Raw genomic sequence first — 12148 nt, 5'->3', positions numbered from 1 at the left:
CCATCCCTTCCTTAGATGATAAGAGGAGCTGGACCAAACCGTTATTTCCCGAAACAAAAATCGACCTGGCAACGGAATGAAATTGAAGTCATCACAATTGAAGATGAGGAGGAAGAAAAAAAATTACCTCTTAAAAAACGGTCGACTTACCGGAACCTACCTGGCGTGCAAGATCCGCTTCAGAATCCAGAAGCTTCTTCTTCTTCTTCTTCATCTTCCCCGACTTGTTCAAACAGGCAACCTCTTTCGGACTCCTCACAGACAGAACCTCTTCCAGTATCCTCTTTTTCTTCTTCTCCTCCAACCTGTCCCGACATCGTAAAGGTAGAATGTCAGACGGGTCCACAAGCTTCAAAAAGTCCCGACATCGTAGAGGTAGAATGTCAGCCGGGTCCACAAGTTCCAACAGGTCCAGAAATCATGGAGGCAGAATCACAGCCGGGTTCACAAGTTCCAACGGGTCCAGAAATCATGGAGGTAGAATTTCAGCCGGGTAAACAAGTTCCAACGGGTCCAGAAATCATGGAGGTAGAATTGCAGCCGGGTCCAGACATCCTAGATCCCTCCACTCATCCCAAAGAGACTCCAAGTGTTTCAAGACAGCCTTGTGAGGATCCAGCCCTTCCCGTACGGAATGATTATATGGACTTACAAAATTTGGTGCAACAGGAAGGAGAAGAAAATAATCATACGGATGGGTGGGTCAAAGACTGTTTAGATCATTTAACCTCGAATGAAATTGAACTGTTATGGAATTGCATTTCTGAAATCACATCGGAAATGGGATAAAAACCAAAACAAAAAAAAACAATTTTTTTAATAACAAATGGGAGGAGGGTCATGATGTCAATTAAAAAAAATATTATATAGAGTACAATCTTGGTGGTTCACTTCAGTTTTCCAGCATGAGGTGATCCACGTTTCCCGAAATATGGATCCCATTCCAAGAGAGATTGTGTAGAGCCTTCACTTCAGTTCTTTTTTTTTTCTACCAAGAGGAGAGGGTCCCCAAAGGGTTACCCATGTCCAAAGAGAGAAAGTGTAGAGCGTTCATTTCAGTTTTTTTTCCAAGTTTAGGGGAGGAAAGGTCTCAAAATGACACCCCCCCATTTTCAAAGAGAGATGGTGTAGAGCGTTCATTTCTGTTTTTTTCCAAAGTTAGGGAGTTTTCAAATGGCTACCCATTTCAGAGAAAGAGAGAGAGAGAAGGTGTAGAGCGTTCATTTCAGTTTTTCAACATTAGAAGGTCCCAAAATACCTTCTGAATTCAAAGAGAGATCGTGTAGAGCGTTCATTTCCGGTTCTCCAAGATCAGAAGAAGAGGGTCCGCTTTTCCCAAAAGGGCTTTCCGCATTCAGAGACAGCGAAATGCAGACTTCAGTTTTCTCCCTCCCCAAGAATAGAGGGTCCCAAAATGGCTTCCCATTTCAAAGAGAGAGGGAGAGGCGTTCATTTCCATTCTCCAAGATAGGGTCGTCTGCTTTTTCCCAAAATGGCTTCCCAATTCAAAAAGAGAGAGAGAGAGTAAAAGGGTGTGTAGAGCGGTCATGTTCATTCTCCAAGATAGGGTCGTCAGCTTTTTCTCAAAATGGCATCTCCCCATTCAAAAAGAGATCGTAACCAATTTTTTCCAGTTTTTTACAAGATGGGGGGGAGAAGAAAACCTAGGATGGAATAACACGACACACAGAGAGAAAGAGAAAAAAAAACGCCATCTTGTCATTTTCTGATAGGGTACCGGTGTTCGAATACTTTTGTGACCGACTGTCTGATTATACTGGGAGAACCATAAAGTCGGAAAAGCGATGGGTTTTACAGTTAACGAGGCAATCGAAGACAGACTGGGAAAGAGAGATCCTTTTTTTTTAGCTGAGAAGCAGATTACCCTGGAAATCCGTGACTCTGACCATATAATTTCTCCATAGACTCTTTGAACGGTATTCAGGAGACATCCTCCATGAGGGAAAAAAATCTCCCCTTCCCCTTCTAAATCGACTGGAAAGAGAATGAGGTGGAAGAGATCCATCCACGAGAGATCATACTCTTGAACGTCAGACAAATATGAAGTCGAATAGGTTAAACAAAAAGTGCTTGAAATGTCGTCGAGTCTCGAAAATCTAGGCCTCTCTCTCTCTGAAGGAAATGAGAAAATGGGAATCTGTGTTTTTCTTCCTCAACGGCTGACATTCATCTGAAGTGACACTCGAAATGCTTAAATAGATAAACGAGAATCCATTCTTAAAAAAAAAAGGCGCTGTGTCGTCAATTGGAGAATCGAGTCGGCTCGGAAAATATTTTGAGAGCCAGGAAAAAAAATTTTCTAACTCTGAAAAAAAAAAAAAAAAAAATTTTGTTAATTTTTATCATGTTTATCTCTCTCCTGAGGACGAGATGGAAAAAAAGAAAAGACAACTTTTCTCTCGGTTTCTTTTATATATAGGAAGAGAGAGGGGAGGAGGGTTCTCGAAAAGACTCATGGGAAATTTCCTCTTCTTCTTTTTGGGGTAGGTGGGAGGAACTCGTTTTTTTTTTGGCGGAGAGAATGCGTCGGATGACATCCCGAGACATTAAAAAATAGAATAGATAGGATGGATTCTTCAAATGAGAAATGCGGGGTGGCTAAGGGATCTTATTTTAAAGAATATTATTACCATTCTTCGAGGGTGAGACGTCTTACCATTAAGTCAGGTAATCCGAGATGATGAGCATTCCTTTTGACATGCCTCATATGTTTTCTAATAGTTATGTAACATAAATTTTCCAGGCTAAGAATACGTGGTTCAACAGCATAATTGAGTAACCGCATATTTTCCTCTTCCAATTTTCCATTTTTTCGCCAGCGTTCTAAAACGGTTTTGGGATCGCAACACCGGACATTTGCACCAGCAAGCAACAACATATCCACGATGAGTTTGCATCGTAATTGACAGGCATAGTGTAAAGGGGTAAAACCAAAAATATCATGTTTGTTCATGTCGCATCCAAGAAGAATCAGTTGCCGAACGATATCATCCATTGAGAACAAAATAGCGAAATGTAAAGCATTTCTTTTCGTTAATCTGTGTTCATAAAAAACGGGTGGTTCCGCGTTTATTATTAATTTTGTGAATATCCATTGATGAAAAATGTTAGAAAAACTCATATTGAATTCAACTCTATTAAATTTACGCGTAGCTTCTTTGATAGATAGGTAGGAGATATCCTTAAATTCTTCACTGGACGGGGTTCTTGAGAAGAGAGGGTAGAACCATGTTGGAGAGCACACACTCATTCTAAAAGGAAACACGGATTGAACTAAAGCGAAACTCGGAATGCTTAAATAGATGAGCGATAGTCCGTTCTTAAAAAATTGGATAGTTTTGTCCATCGAGTTCGCTGGGAAAAATTTCTGAAAGCCAAGAAAAAAATTTCTAAGCCTTGAAAAAAAAAAAAAAAAAAAAAACTTTTGGTTAATTTTTATCATGTCTTAAGACATGATAAAAATTAACTCTCTCTTCTTTTTGTCTGAGAATGATGTCTCATCCTTTCGAATATGTTTCTAAAAAGAAATTTCCAAGAAAGAAATGAGTCATGTTCTATTTTTAGAAGCATATCGAGACAACAGGTTATCAACATCATTTGAAAAAGAGGGTATAGTTAATTTTTATCATGTCTAAAGACATGATAAAAATTAACAAAAAGTTTTTTTTTTTTTTTTTTTTTTTTTTTTTTAAGGTTGAAAAATTTTCTGAGAGAAATATTTTTCCCAACGACTTATCTTTTTTACTCCTACCTACTTTCATTCCCCCCTCTCACTCTTTCTCTATATAAACGATTGCAGAAGGAATCGCGGCTCATTTTCTTGAGCAGATAGGTCTAGAACAGATGGCTACGGGAGACTTAATCATGACGTGTGAAGACGATAATGAACCCTGTTTGGACTTGCAACCTTCTTCGCCTTTATATGAATGTGTTTCTTCGGAGAATGAGTATATCACGTCGTGGTCTGATATATCGCCAACTCCTTCTCCTCCACCTGTCCGCCGTAGGATCAAAAAGAAGAAACCTAATCCAATTCGTGATACTCCTTCTCTGAATTTCAATCCGCCGTTATCGCCCATTTCGTCTTCTTCCTCTCATTATTCAGAAATAATGGACCAATCCTCTCCACCACACATGCGTTCTACAATCGAAGAAGATCTTCCCTCCTCATCTCATTCTACTTCTTCTACTAAAAAAAAGAAATATCGAACTGAAATTCATCCGAGTGTCATAGGTGTGCTGGCCATCACGTCTGATGGATAAACTCTGACAAACAGTGTCCGGTTTGCCTCTAGAGACATGAAAACGTATCGACCGCATACCAAATGGATTCAGCAATTGAATGAGGATCTGCGAAAACTTCATTTTCAAAGACTGTATGTCGCGAATGAACATTGTCGAAAAAAAATTTATCAATTGCTCCGTGTTGAATCTGTATGGACAGTAAGCTATAAACCTTCTCGTCGTCCACAGAAATGTGAGTATTGTGGAACGAAATATTGTCATCGATTTATGGCTATGATCGCCCTGCAACAAATAGTGAAATATGGTGTCAATAAATATATTCATTGAAGAACCAAATGAAGTGTCTTTTTTTTTATAGATGATGATTAGTATTTTGTCCAACCTCCTCTGTGTTCTATGACAGATGCAATTCGTCGAGGCATGGACGCGATTAATGTTTCAAAATAAGTTTCTTCCAAACTATAAAAAGCATCGCGGACCCAGTCCCATAATTCCAATCGGTTTCGAGCTACCCGATTCGCTAATCGACGTTCTAATTTCGCCCAAACATTTTCGACGGGATTCAAATCAGCTCCTTTAGGAGGCCAGTCTTCAACCATAGGAATTTCATGTTCTCGAATCCATTGTGTGACGCGTAAACTCGTATGGATCGGAGAGAGATCGTGCATGAACAAGAGACGGTGTTCGGTGATCAAAGGGTTTAAAGAAACATCGGGAGGTTGACTATGATCGAGAAGCACCGGCTCTAAAATATTAGAGAGGTAATAGTCGGCATTTAAATGCTGGATCCCGATTCGACGGATTTGGTTGGGAAATTTTCCGCTCATGCACATCCAGACACTGAGATTGAAACGACCGGAACGTTGACGGCCTTCTAACGCAGAAGAAAAATAACGTTCGTCTTGATAACGCAGGACCTGTCGAGGCCGCCATACGCGAATAGGACCGTACCCGATCGAACTGAATACTTTCTCGTCGGAAAATATAATCCGGGACCAATCATCGACCGTCCATTCTGCACGCTGAGAAGCAAAGTCGTAGCGTCGTTGACGATGAATCTCCCGCAAATAATCTTTTCGGACGGGGATGCGCGACACTAATCCTTTTTCTTTTAATCGTCGACGAACCGTTTGAGCGGTGCAAGGCACTTGTAATCGACGACCAATATCCGTCGCGGGTAAAAAGGGATCACCCGTCGACATTTCAAAAATACGTTGATCCATTTCTTGGGTCGTGGCTCGAGGTCGGCCGGATTTGTGTTTGGTTTGATAGTTCTCCTCATTTTCCGAGGAGCGGGAGATCCAATATTGAACTGTGGAAGGAGCGACATTCAAGTGTCGAGCAATTTGACGAACCGCTTGCCCTCGTTCATAATACGAACGACGAATTTCCCGTCTTATTTCAATAGGTGTATACGGCATGATAAGAATAAGAATAATACAAGTAGGATCTTGGTTACCATGTTCCTTGATTTCATTTCAACGTGTCACGGTCCCGATAAAATCGTAGCAGGTGTCAATGGTCAATTGCAGTGCACGGAATGTGATCAAATTCAAGATGCGTATGCTTTTATTTTACAAGCGTCCTTTCCTGATGACAGTGATCCGTTCTTATCGGCTCGTCTAGCTCGAGAATATGCGAATTGGACGGGAGATTTGAACGTACCCTGCACATTTCCTCTCATAGGGATTCCTGGTATTTTACCGATCCGTAATGTTTCCGTCACGTTACGTATTTTATTAAACGGGATTCGATTATTACAATGCGTGAATGCCCCTTTTCGATCCCAGGCCGAACCTTTTGAATCGTATGAATCGCTCGAACGGTTCATGATCGAATACATGGACGAATACGCCCAGCATATTGAAAAAATCGCCAACGAAGAGAATCACTCCCAAGTCGATAAAGCGGCTCTGCACGCTCTTTTCACCAACATGAAATCGCTCATGGAAAATGTCCATCAAGACGAGGACCAACCTTTCAATTTCTTAAGTTATTATCACAAAGTCCTAGCTCCCTACGTAAAAATATGTGACGGCGACGATGCTTCGTTCCTTCTACCTCCTACTTCCAAGGATGTTGAAAAGGATCCCGCTTATCAATTATGTTTGGAAATGAAAGCCTCGAATCAAATTCGGGCTCGTTATTCTCCTTACACGACCCTATTTGATCTTGTGCACGTCATGATTTATTGCAATTTATGCCGGAACGAACTCAACGTGGTGGCGAATTTCGTGTTTGAGTTTGGAGTTCGCATTTGTCGTCGCCCCTTCTTCTTCAAAGAATCGTTCTTGACCCAGCAATTGCGAAAACTGGTCACTTCTCAAATTACGTACCATCGGAATACAGAATTCTACTACCTCCTTCGAGAGATTCAACAAGGCGGCACGTGCGATGCCTTATCACTAGAATTTATTGAAAAAATGAGTCGAATCGAAACCTTTTTAGCGAAAGTGTTCCTAGGAAAAGCGGATGATCGAATAAAGCAGTTTGCGTTCAAACAAAATTTCCCCTACGTCCTGTTTGTTCCGAAAGAAGACGAAGAGACGACGAAAAAAGCCACCCAAATTGATGAGTACCTCGGATATCTTTTCGGGACCGGGTTTATTATTTCCAAGGTCAAAGGTAAAAGATTAGTGAAAGGTTCGATCGCGACGGGTAAGAAATTTTACCGTCTTGTACAGAAAGTGGCCTTGAAAATACGCGAATGTGAAAAATCCGACGAAGAAATTTTCTGGACGATGGAAATGGTGAAACTGTTCTTATGTTCCGACGGGTATATGGAAAAAGAATTGAGAATGTTAGTCAATGTAGCGACGAAGGAATCTCAAGTTCCCTCTCGTCAAGAAATATGTCAAGGAGGAGGAGGAGGAAGAAGAAGAAACGAAGATGGCGAAGAGATGGATATGTCATAATCAAGTAAATCATTGGAAAAAATGGCAGACGCAGAGGAAGAAATCTGTGGAATTTGCTTGAAGGCCTTCAAAGAAACGAAACGCCATAAAGTCTACAATCTCGATTGTGAGCATTCCTTTCATATTAAATGTATAAAGAAATGGATTCGAGAGTATGGTAAAAAGAAATGCCCGACCTGTCGGACTCGTATCAGCCAGGATGATATGCTGTATTTTACCAGCGGAACATTGCAAATGGAACATTTAAGAATAGATTAGGATGAAGAGGAGGAGGAGGAAGAACCAGAGGTGGAAGAACCGCCAAGGCAACGACGAAGACCCGAAGAAGAGTTAGTCGATCTGGGAGGCCATGGTCTCATTTTTTCAGGGCCTAGTACCAGTCAAATGAGACCCAGAAGACAGAGAAGAGAAGATTTAGTGGGAGATTATGCTTATATGGATACACCTAGACAAAGTTCACCTACCTCAGATGATGAAGAACGGGAAGTCAATCCTTATTTTGGTCGACCGAATGCATTTTGGAGAGAAATGAGACGACAAAGACGAAGTAGAAGGAATTAGATGATTCTTAAAATAAAAATAAATACAGTACGCAAAAATGGAAAAGTAAGACTGATGACTGGTGTATAATATTTCGTTATCAACAGATCCATCTCCTATACATCGTTATATCAACAGATCTATTTCCAAATGGAAAAGTAAAACCGACCGACTGTTGAAAAATATTTCTCAAAAAATCTGATAGTAAAAAAAAAAAAAAAAAAAAAAAATTAAAAAAAAAAATTTTGTTAATTTTTATCATGTCTTTTAGACATGATAAAAATTAACTGTACCTTCTTTTTTATTTTGAATGATGTCACCTTTTCTAAAAATAGAATTCTAAGAATGAATCATGCTTTTCTTGGAAATTTATACTTAGAAACATGTCTAGACAACATGTTGACATCATTCCAAACAAAAAAGAGGGTAGAGTTAATTTTTATCATGTCTAAGACATGATAAAAATTAACAAAAAGTTTTTTTTTTTTTTTTTTTTTTTTTTTTTTTTTTTTTTTTAATACCACATTAGATTTTTTTTAGAAATATTTTCCACCAGTCGGTCGGTTTTACTTTCTTTTTTTGGAGATGTTGATAACGATATATAAGTCGATATATAAGTTTCACTCACTTTGTTCTGATTCATTCGTTTTCGCCTTTGCTTTCACGAGATATCGAGACCGCTTCAGCATTTCGAAGGAAGCTCCTTTGATGTTATACTGTTTCTTCAATCGTCGCTTTAGATTAAATAAATACTGGTAATGATTTTTTCCAAATAGTTTGGATGGAGGAGCATTGAAAAGAAACTGGAATAACTTTATCTGATTTGGATCCTTATAGACTTCTAAAGATTTAGACGCAAACGCTTTTGGTTTCTCTGGATCATCGTTTAGATAGTCCAAGATGTGAATCATCCTCAATTCCGTTTCTAAAAGTAATAAGACTATCAGCGACAGTTCATCTGTTTCATAATTGGAGAGACAGTGATTACGGATTTGATTCATCTGCTCTGCTGTAAAAAGTTGGTGTTTTCGACGACGAGGTTTCTTGACCACCACCTCATCTGCAGAAGGTAAGAACCATTTTCGTCGAATAGCATTTAAAGCATTTGAAATATATTTCGCGGAACGTTGTTTCTGATCGATAAGATATTGGTGATATTCTTGAAGTGTTTCGGTATGATTTAGATCTTTATGCATTTGTAAACACCAAGTTTCATATTGATTTTCATAAATAGAGTAGACTAATTTACTAGTTTTTGAGGGAGACATAATGCTTCTTTTATTTTTGGTATAATGAAGAACTCTTAGTTATTTATAATTTTTTAATAGGTTTTTGAATCAAAAAAAATATTTATAATAAGAAGAAGAAACAGTAGAAACAAAATGGCCGAATGTTGTCCAATTTGCTTAGACGAACTCATTGCCGAAGATGTAGAAACCATTTCTACTTTAACGTGCAAACATCAGTTCCACACGAAATGTATTGACATTTGGAGAGAAAAAGCATTGACGTGTCCTGTCTGCCGAGAACCGTTTGAAGATGCCCTGCAGAAATTAACTTCTATGTTTCTCCCTTTGCGACGTTCTTTTTTATATGATGTAATTTACGATTATGAAAACCGCATCAGGTTTTCAGACGATGAGGCTGATTTAGATGATTTACTCATGTATGAATTATTGGGACCTTGGGAAACTTCTGATGAGGAAGAGGAGGAGGAAACAGAATCAATCGAACCTGAGGAAGAAAACCAGAGTGAGGAAACTAATTGAGACTGGAAAAAGGAATCGAGACCATAGATGGGTTTGAGTAAATTACCCGATGGCGGATGTAAGGATCGGACTCGAACCGATGGAATGGATTGGGACTGATATTCATCCCATTTCTTTAATCCCATCCGAAGATTTAAAGCCAATGACTTTTTCATATATTCGGAAAGAAGGAATCGCCAGGTTTTGGGACGATACTTTCCAATAATCTCGAGAGCGTTTAACATGCTGAGATAGCATTATTGAGCTGTACGACACAGTTTCAAATGAAAGACAACATCCATTTCATTCTCGACTTGCTTCCACCATCTCCCAGTTTGATATTTTCTTGGGTACAGCACTTCATTGTGTGGATATATTTCAGCCTCATCTTCGATCCACGGTTTCATGGTACTGGAAGGAAGGTCGTAGGGATCGCCTAAATGATAATTCAGTAACTGACAATTAGATAAATTGAGATGAAGATGGCTCGTGAAAACAATGAGACTATCGGCATAGGCTGGTTTGACCACCGAGTCTCCAAAATTCGGTTCGATCCAGATGAGAAGATCGCAATGCGTGCCGTCGCATTCGTAAGACGGATCTAACCCGCTGACGAACCAATCGTTGGAATCGTCGAGAAGAATATGAACCGTTTTATGATGTCGAACAAAAAGGGTTTCCAAATGATAGGATAAGAGGGAAGGATGCCTTCCTAAATTACCTAATACAACGGTCACGGGTGCGTCTTGACATTTCTTGAAAAGATCTTGAATGGAACCCATGCTGGTTGTTCCGCATACTTGATTCCCGAGACGAGTCAGAAAAGATTCCATGCTTCTTTATTTTTTTAACGCAGCTCGCATATATTCTTGATCTTTCTGGAATTCCGATTCAGGATAAGGTGGCTTTTGAAGACTGGCATTCACTTCATTATGAAATTGAAACCAGACGTGGGCAAAGTGTTCGCCTAAAAACCGTTCTTTATACGTTTTGAGTTTGGATAAGTAATGGGACACACAAATCCCGCATCGGAGAGTTCGATATAAAGATTCTGTCACAAAGTCTCTCCAAAGAGTTTTCGCGAGACGAATATCCTCGTCCTGCTCGTCCTGAATTGAAAACGCTTCGGCCATCCAATGTAAAAGCCGCCAGTAATAAGGACCAAAGACCAACGTGTTGTGGTAATTGATGTGATGAAAATAATCTTCGGCTGAAAAAGGTTGTGGGGATACGGAAATGCCGATCCTGGTCATCAAGTCTCGAATCGCCTGACTTTTCCCCTGGAGTAATTCAATCGCTCTTCCATCGAGTATTCGCTCTTCCATCGAATACGGTACAGGAGCGTTAAGACGCAGTACGTAGTCAATTTAAAGAGTTGAATCCAACTATATTCGCCTACCCAAGCTCCAGGTCGTAGAAACGTCCGTCCCCATTTATCTTGGTTCATTAAATTGGCCATGAATAATAAATAGGTGACGACGACTTCATCTAATCGTTGTTGGGGCTCTTCTTCTCGGAAAGCGGTCGTAAAGTGGGTGACGTCAATACCCGGAGGAGGTGAAGAAGAAGGGGTTTTGAAGTGTAAAAGTTCATGAATTTTATGAGCCACGAACGGTGAAACACGAGCCTGGCTTTCTTGGAGTTCGTTCGAAACGATCGGTTCATCTTCTAAATAAGTTCGTTTTAAACGTTTAAAGGTTTGAGCATCCATTCTCTTTACTTAAACCACCATTGACGAAAACGGCAATACCAATCTCCCACGTCTTTATTTTGCACCAAACTGCCGAGCAATTCCCCGAAAGTTGTAAAAATCGTCAGCTTGCGAATGTATCCAAAAGCCAGAAAGAGAAAAATGAGTCCGTTGATGAGGAGGAAAAGGAGAAAGAACCAGCTTTGTGTTAAAATGAGACAAAACAGGATCACGAAGGACGTATACGCTCCAGCGACTAAAAGCGTTCCTAATGTTAAGGAATCCATTTGTTTTGTTTTCTTCTTCTTCTCTATTCTTGACCTAATGTCTCGTAATAAAGGGTCCGATACGTTATATTCTGGTAAGCATTATAAACGGGATGGTGGATAAAGAGAAATAATAAAATCCATAAGAGGATCGATACCATATTTTTGTTTTCTTTGTTTTGAGTCAGAAGAGAAGAGATAATAATAAAGTAACTCATATTAATTAAAAAAATGATTCGAAAGGATAAATCCAAATCTGATAAAGCGGAACGAAAATTGCTTCGAATGGAAGCAGCTCCTCCTAATCATGTAGGAGACCCAGTCGTTGACAACCACCTTAACAATCACCCTCCAAGCAATCCATCTAACCATCCTCCTCCAATCCATGACAATCCTCCTAATAATGATAATGTAGGCAAAAATTCCCATGGACGTGGATGAGGAAATAATTCGTCGGCATAGGCGAGATCTCCTCAATTACGAAGAATACTACCCCGATCGAATGAAATCAGATAAGCGCTATGCCAAATTGGCTGACGGAAATGAGATTTATGCTAAGAATCGACAAGGAGATGAATTTTATATGCTGGATCCCGATGGAAATATTGTGTTTGCAAAACACATCTCTCCCATCACCGGTAAAATAACCCCTGTCTATGCCGTCGATCTTCTGAACCGTTCTATTTTACCAGTCGACGCCCAAAACCGTCCCGTGTATGGATT

The sequence above is a fragment of the Stegodyphus dumicola genome, chromosome 9 (assembly GCF_044657685.1).
Source record: "Stegodyphus dumicola isolate Sdum_Otavi_A_Nest chromosome 9, ASM4465768v1".
In the NCBI taxonomy this organism is placed as follows: Eukaryota; Metazoa; Arthropoda; class Arachnida; order Araneae; family Eresidae; genus Stegodyphus; species Stegodyphus dumicola.
This window is presented reverse-complemented; position numbering follows the sequence as displayed.